Source organism: Aythya fuligula, chromosome 1, assembly GCF_009819795.1.
Source record: "Aythya fuligula isolate bAytFul2 chromosome 1, bAytFul2.pri, whole genome shotgun sequence".
Lineage (NCBI taxonomy): Eukaryota > Metazoa > Chordata > Aves > Anseriformes > Anatidae > Aythya > Aythya fuligula.
Genome location: NC_045559.1, coordinates 190,799,815 through 190,807,270, shown reverse-complemented (window position 1 = coordinate 190,807,270; position 7,456 = coordinate 190,799,815). Strand labels below are relative to the sequence as shown.

Below are 7,456 nucleotides of genomic sequence, written 5' to 3'. Positions count from 1 at the left end.
TTAGCAGCCTTATTTTCATTAATAACATCATCAAACAATTTATCTCCAAATTTACGCCACTCTGCTTGCTCAAATACTGTATCAGGATTTGTAAAACAACCCTTAGCTACCCCATATGCTAATAACCCTGGCAAATCTTTTTTACAATCTATATCTAAAATGCTCCGCTTTTCTAAAAAGCATTTGAGCAAATCATACGCCGCTTGTCTCTCCATACCTTTATATACGTCGGTTGCAGCCTTTGCAAAGACCTCGGCGGCACTTCTCCAGCGGGACCCTTTATAGGCTCATCCCGGGTGCGGGAACTCCCTTCCACCTTCCGAGCTGCGGGTGCGGGGGCTCCAAGTTTTCGTCCCTTTCACCTTTCAGACCTCGGCAACGCGTGACCGGCAGGATCCTCTCCCAGGTGCGGGGACTCCACGTCCCTTTCACCTTCCCGATGTGGGTGTGGAGATTCTTGTCCCTTCCACCTCCTGGGCTGCGTTGCAGGACCGGTTCCTCCCTCATTCCGTCCAACTGTGGCCCAGGATCACTGCCAGCAGTGTCCAAATCCCGTTCAGATCGGTCCCTGTTTGGGCGCCAATTGTTGTCGACAGAAGGAAGACACAGACGCTCAATATGAGTGAACAGTGAACTTCAACTTTAATGGATAGCTCAGTCGCCTTTTATCTAGTTCGAACATAATCAACTCATACATATTGCAAAAACTAAGCTCAGGATTGGCTAACACTTCCCGGTCTTTTCAGTTAGTTCCTCCTTCTTTTAGCTACCGTCCCGCCTTAGGGACTTTCCCAATGGCTCAAGGGCATCGTGTTCTTGAGCCTGACTGGCTCTCAGCCAGCTGCGTACGTGCCCAGACTCATGTGAGTTGAGTACGGTACTTCGCTAGCCCATTGCCTCCTAACTGCCCAACATCCACATGTTCTACTTCACTTAACCATTCCTCCACACTCTTTCCTAACTAGCAGTCATGTGTCTCATCCATTTGTGGTGAACGGTCAGTGGCAAAAAGAATAGGGGGAGAGTAAGGGGCGACAAAGACAGAAACGGTACCAGGAGGATGCCACTGACACTAACAGCATGGGTAATAGGATTAGTATAAGTGACACAGGTGACGGTGCGGGGCGGTGGCAGGCGCTGCCGCACTACGGGGTGCTCTGCCTGCTGCTTGCCCTCGCCTGCCTGTGCACTGCTGCCGATGGTGCTAGAGCAAAATGTGAAGAATCCCAGTTCCTGTGTAGTAATGGACGCTGTATTCCTTTACTCCGGAAATGTGATGGTGATGAAGACTGCTCAGATGGCAGTGATGAGAGTGCTTGTGTGAAGAAGACGTGTGCTGAATCTGACTTTGTGTGCAACAGTGGTCAGTGTGTGCCAAACAGATGGCAGTGTGATGGGGATCCGGACTGTGAAAATGGGTCTGACGAGAGTGCTGAGCTGTGTCATATGAGAACATGCCGGGTAAATGAAATCAGCTGTGGTCCTCAGTCAACCCAGTGTATCCCAGTGTCGTGGAAATGTGATGGTGAAAAAGACTGTGACAGTGGAGAAGATGAAGAGAATTGTGGCATTGTGACTTGTAGTGCAGCAGAATTCACATGCAGTAGTGGGCAATGTATTTCCAAAAGCTTTGTCTGCAATGGTCAAGGTGACTGCTCCGACCACTCGGATGAATCTTTGGAGCAGTGTGGCCGCCAGCCTGCACCTCCGGTGAAGTGTTCTGTGAGTGAGGTGCAGTGCGGCTCAGGTGAATGTATCTACAAGAAGTGGCGATGTGACAGAGATCCTGATTGCAAGGATGGAAGTGATGAAATTAACTGCCCTTCTCAGACCTGCAGGCCAGACCAGTTCAGATGTGAAGATGGGAACTGTGTCCATGGGAGTAGGCAGTGCAATGGTGTGAGAGACTCTCTGGATGGCACTGATGAAGCAAACTGTAACAATATTATTCAGTGCTCTGGACCTGGCAAATTCAAGTGCAGTAGTGGAGAATGCATAGATATCAATAGCGTGTGTAACCAGCAGAGAGACTGCAAGGACTGGAGTGATGAGCCCCTGAAGGAATGCAACATAAATGTGTTTGATGAACAACGGTGGATGCTCCCACATCTGCAGAGATTTCATTACTGGCTATGGATGTGACTGTCCAGCTGGGTTTGAGCTTGTAGACAAGAGAACCTGTGGAGATACTGATGAATGCCAAAACCCTGGTGTCTGTAGTCAAATCTGTATCAACCTGAAAGGTGGCTACAAATGTGAATGTAGCCGTGGCTATTAGATGGATCCTGCTACAGGAACATGGAAAGGGCCATACGGGTACAGAAATACAAATAACACCTGTGATTACACTGACACTGCTGAGCAGGGTTTAGGGGTTTATGGCACGGAGACAAGAGGTAACAACTATAGTGTTTGGAACAATTGTACAGCTTTGGCCTTACCTCCTGATGTTTTTCTGATTTGTGGGGATAGGGCCTGGCAAGGCATCCCTGCAAATGCTATTGGATGTCCATGTTACTTAGATAAACTCATTATATTTGGTCCTAGCTTGTCACAGTTGCGTGAGATTGCTGGACATAAATGGGCATTGCTTGTACCGGATTGCAGTGATAATGTTGAATTGTTTGGTGTTGCAGCTAGAGTGGCATTGGCAATTGCCAATTGCAAAAAAAAACTCTACTGGTGTCTGTCGTGCTTTCGGCTGTACTTCCTGCAACAGTTGCATATCATGGAGCGTTTTGATGTCCCGACGGATTTTTATCTGGGGGGGAGGGGTTACGTAAGAACTTGTGATCCCCACTCCCAAAAAACTTACACATGGCCTTTTTTTAATTTTTGTGCTCGCGACTTCAAACCTGTTTGTTTTTAGAGTTTCTGAGACTGTTGACACTAGCTGGTCCACTTGACTTCCTGATGGCGCAGCGATCAGGATATCGTCCATGTATTGGATGATAGTCGCGGTCGAGTCACTGCGCCGAACTGGCGCCAGCACCCGATCTACCATGATCTGGCAGATAGTAGGTGAGTTGATCATTCGTTGAGGCAGCACTTTCCACTGGAAGCGTAAGTTGGGGCATTGGCTGTTTGGAAACATGACAGAGAAAGCAAACCGCTCCTTGTCTTCTTCATGTAGAGGTATCGAGAAAAAACAGTCCTTAATATCAAGGATGGCACAAGGTTGCCCTTCCGGTATCATAGAGTTCATAGGCAACAACGTTTGGACAGGACCCATTGGTTGAATTATCTTGATTACTTCACACAGGTCATGGAGGAGGTGAAACCCTTCACTGGTTTGCTTGGGTATTACAAAAACTGGAGTGTTCCATGGGCTAGTAGAAGGCTCTGTATGACCTCGTTGTAGTTCGCGGTCGACTAGCTCGAGAAGAGCATCCATTCGAGGCTTCGACAGGGGCCACTGCTCGACCCACACTGGGTCGGACGATTTCCATGTCAGTCTAATCAGTGGAAGTGGGTATGCGGCAGTGGCCCTTACGGTGAATTTCTCACCCTGGCTTTTAATAGGGCTAAAGTGTTCCTTCCCAACAGGGGAGGGACTCCTGACATGACATATGGGAAGAGAGTAATGGTTTTCTCCGGTCCCTTTTCAGTATGGAGTGTGATTGCAACCAATTGAGTGCTCTTCCGAGCTTGGGTTAATCCCCCAGCTCCACCCACCATGGGGGCGTCTTCCAATTTCCAAGTCGGAGGCCAGTTCGTCTCAGGGATAACTGGAATGTCTGCTCCAGTATCAATCAAAAAGGGGACACTAACGGTGGTGTCATTTAAGGTATCATAAAGGGAACAGATCCCCCACACCACTGGCGGGTTATCACACTTTACTGCCAGGGCCACCCTGGGGTCTCGCCCCCAGAGGGTGGTCCTTGCTGTCCCTGAGATAAGGACAGGTTCGGCTGGACCGTCGTTTGAGCCATAAAATTGGTCGCCTCTTGAGGGGGCAGTGGGTTCGGGGGCACTGGGTTCAGGAGCACCGCGCCCCATCCGAGGTTGGCATAGTTGGGCCGCCTCATGTCCCAAGTGGGAGAGGGCTGTGCGCGGCCCAATTGGCCTCTCTCCCTCCCATTTCCCTGGGTTTTAGATCTGCATTCCTTGACGAAGTGCCCTTTCTTTCCACAGGCCCAACACGGTACTCTGGGTCAGTTTTGGTGTGGGGGGAGCGCTGTTGGCAGACCCCCCAACTGAGGGTAATTTGCCGTGATGTGGCCTGCCTGGCCACATTTAAAACATGCCATCACGTTAGCTATTGTGGTGCGAACAGCTACCTGGATCGGGGTTAGGTGCTCTTCTTTCGCAACATGTTTAATCATGTCCGTGATGCTAGACCCTGCCGGCAGTGATCGCAAGATTTCTTTGGTTGCCGAATTACACTGCTGGCGTAGGCATTCTGCTACGACTGGGCCTTTTGCCTCCACGGGCAGTGGCAAAGAGTCGACCGCTGCCTGGAGACGATCTTCAAATTGCGTAAAGCTCTCACTTTCACTTTGTTTTATTGTTGACCATGGCGATGGTTTGGCAATAACTCTAGAGGCTGTACGAATAGCTTCTCTGGCCGCACGAGTAGGTGCCATAACTTCATGGGCCCGCAGGCCCTGGGCTCGCGCCTGGGGGGTGATCATTGTTGGGTCCATACCCATTAGCCGCTGCAGGCTAGAGCCACGTAGCAGGTGATCCACGTGTTACTTGGGCCAGTTGTCTTGTACAGTTGTCCTCCCATTCTTGTTTAAAAACAATCATCCCTGCCCCGTCAAAGATCAGTCTACAAGTTTGTTTTATATCAAATGGGAGCGTGTCGTCTCCCCCAAAAACACCATCTATGAGGGTGGAGACCATTGCAGAATTAAGCCCTTTATCCGCGATGACTTTAACAATCGCTTGTACATCCTTAGGGTTTATTGGTGAGTGGACCCTCTGTCCCCCATCCGTCACCCGGACCGGGAACGCTAGCGTGGCCAATGGGGCCCAGTCAGCGCATGCAATCTTAATTTTCCTCCAATCCGTGAGAGGAATTTCTCCCCCTCGCAGTTCTGCTTTATTTTGGATGGGGATATTTTTGCTTTTGACTCTATCTGTCCCCATTTCCTCCTCCTCATCCGAATTTGAATCAGTATCTGATCCGAAGTCAGAACTCAACTGACTAGTTACTTCGGGTTCCAGTACCTTTTTGTCGGGTTCTGGCCCTGCCCACCACCCTTGCGGGCGGGCCGTTCTCTCCCTCGTGGCTCGCCCCGCCTTCTGCTCGGCAAGGTGTTTGCCCTACAAAGGCATTTTTTCAGATGGACGTTCTGACTGGCTCTCTGCCCCTCGCTCGCGCTTCTAGCTCCTTCCCGGTTGCCCCCACAACTCCTCTCTTTGTCGTTCTCCTCTGCCTCCCGCCTGCGCGCGCCAGCCAGATCCAGCACCTCCTCCCTGCTCCCGCCAGAGGCATCTTCGCCCCGCCCTTCGCCTTCTCGTTCGGCGCCATCTTGGGGCGCATATGGCGGTGGTCTCGCCCAGAATTCCTCAGACCCTGGTTTCCCAGTGGCGCCCCTGGCTTCATCAGATAACCCACCCCATTGCTTATGTAATTGTGATACGACCTTCACAAGGGCTTCCATCTTCCGTGTTGGTCCGGGAGCATCCTACCCACCGGGCTGGTCCTGCCACTCCGGCCGCCATTCACCTGAATCCAGGAGATGATTCCTGGGTTTCGGCACCACTTGTTGCCTTCAGGTGGCAGTGGCGACCTGGTTCAGGAATGGCACGGCGACCAACCCCAGGCCGCTCGGGCCATCAGCTCACAGACACCAATGTGGTGGATGGCAAATGGCGTTTATTGCCAAGTTACACGGTGTTATATAGCTTGGGTTTACAACGTCACTTCCATCTGCTTACATCATAAATTACATGCTATTGCCTATCAAGGGAGGGGCTCTATCTTTCCGTACAGCATGATATGTCCCGGCCGCCAGACCCTAACTACCTACACATGGGTCTGCTTCTCTCAGCTTGAGCTTCTTCGCAGCTCCAGTGCGCCTATTTCCATCGACTTTCTGTACGAGCTTCTCTGAGCGGTTTGCTGAATCTGGCTGAACCTATCTTCATGAGGCGATCAATGTGCCTGTTCCCATCCTGGTCTCCATTCTGCCAGCCTGTTCCTCTTCACTCCTTTTTCCTGCTTCTTTATTGATGACGTAACTTCATCATAACTTCATTGTGTTGCCTTTTTTAGCTTGAGGGTAGGCTCCCCTCTTATACCCTTCTCTCCACAGCAGTTCTTTTCAAAACAACTTTTCATTGGTCAAACAGCTTTGAATATAACAACAGCAAGGACCCAGAAACTTCCATGCCTTAATGGCTGGAGAACAAGAAACTGAAGACTGCATGGAGTCTCCTGAATCACCCTTCTTTGTTCCCTCTAAACTCTTTTACATTCCTGATGGCCTCATCATTAAGAGTCTGATGTTATTATCAACCACGGGGCTCGCCCACCCCATGGCCACACTCCCAAATCTCACCCTTCTTTATTAATATCAACCATTTTCTTAACATGAATTACCACTCCATATATAACATACCCATCAGGTGCTGGCCACCCATTTGGTATTTGGTTACTGTCTGTCCAATTTTTCAGGTTTCCCGGCATGTCTTGAGGACTTCCCCAGGAGGTTCAATTTAATATTGTCTTATTCCATTCATACCCTCCTTCAAAGACTAAATCCCCTACCAATTGTTTCCCATTCTGGTTTTGCCAGCAGGTTCACCCAATTATGCTTGTTTGTAATACCCATTGTGTCATTCTATTACCCTTTGCCGGTTTCCAAATTTCTGGGTCTGAAATGTTTGCTTCCATTGACTCCCAAGGCCAGCGTTCTCTTTGATTTGTTCCTCCACAGACAAAACAGTTTGTTACATTTAATGCCTTCGCAATATTCTCTGCAAGATTTATAAGCAAGTTTTTAGCAGTGGTTGGAATCTGATATTTAGCTCCCGTTTCAATTTAATGGTAAAATGACTGGAATCATAATCGCTTTGTGGCAGATTCCCTAGCTCTTTTGATAACCCTTATATCTATGATAGCCCCAGAATTCCCCTTTCTTCCAATTGCAATTCCATATTGGGTTGCTTTCCTCTGCTTTAACTCACTCGGATTATGAATAGTATGGTTCACTGGATTACAGTCCCTTGAACTATATTCTTTCTTTATTTCTTCCTTTTTAAGATATGCCTTTAATCCAGTACACAAAGTGGGTTCCTTCTGCCATGTACCCCAACATACACAGCTCCAGTCCTGTGGTGGTTTTACTCAGGTGGGCAGCCGAGCTCCACCACAACCACTCTCTCACTCCCCCTCTCCTCAAAGAGGAGACCTTTTGACCTTGACCTTATTCTGTTTAATAGCAAAGCCAGCTTTCAGGAGAATTTGAATTATTTTCTTCCCTTTCTCAAAAACTTCTTCTGC

General features: G+C 49.2%; 1 pseudogene; it reads left to right on the top strand.

Moving 5' to 3' along the window:
- The first annotated feature begins 1,068 nt into the window (after window positions 1-1,068).
- On the top strand, window positions 1,069-2,299 carry LOC116501839 (annotated as a pseudogene).
- The last annotated feature ends 5,157 nt before the right edge of the window (window positions 2,300-7,456 follow it).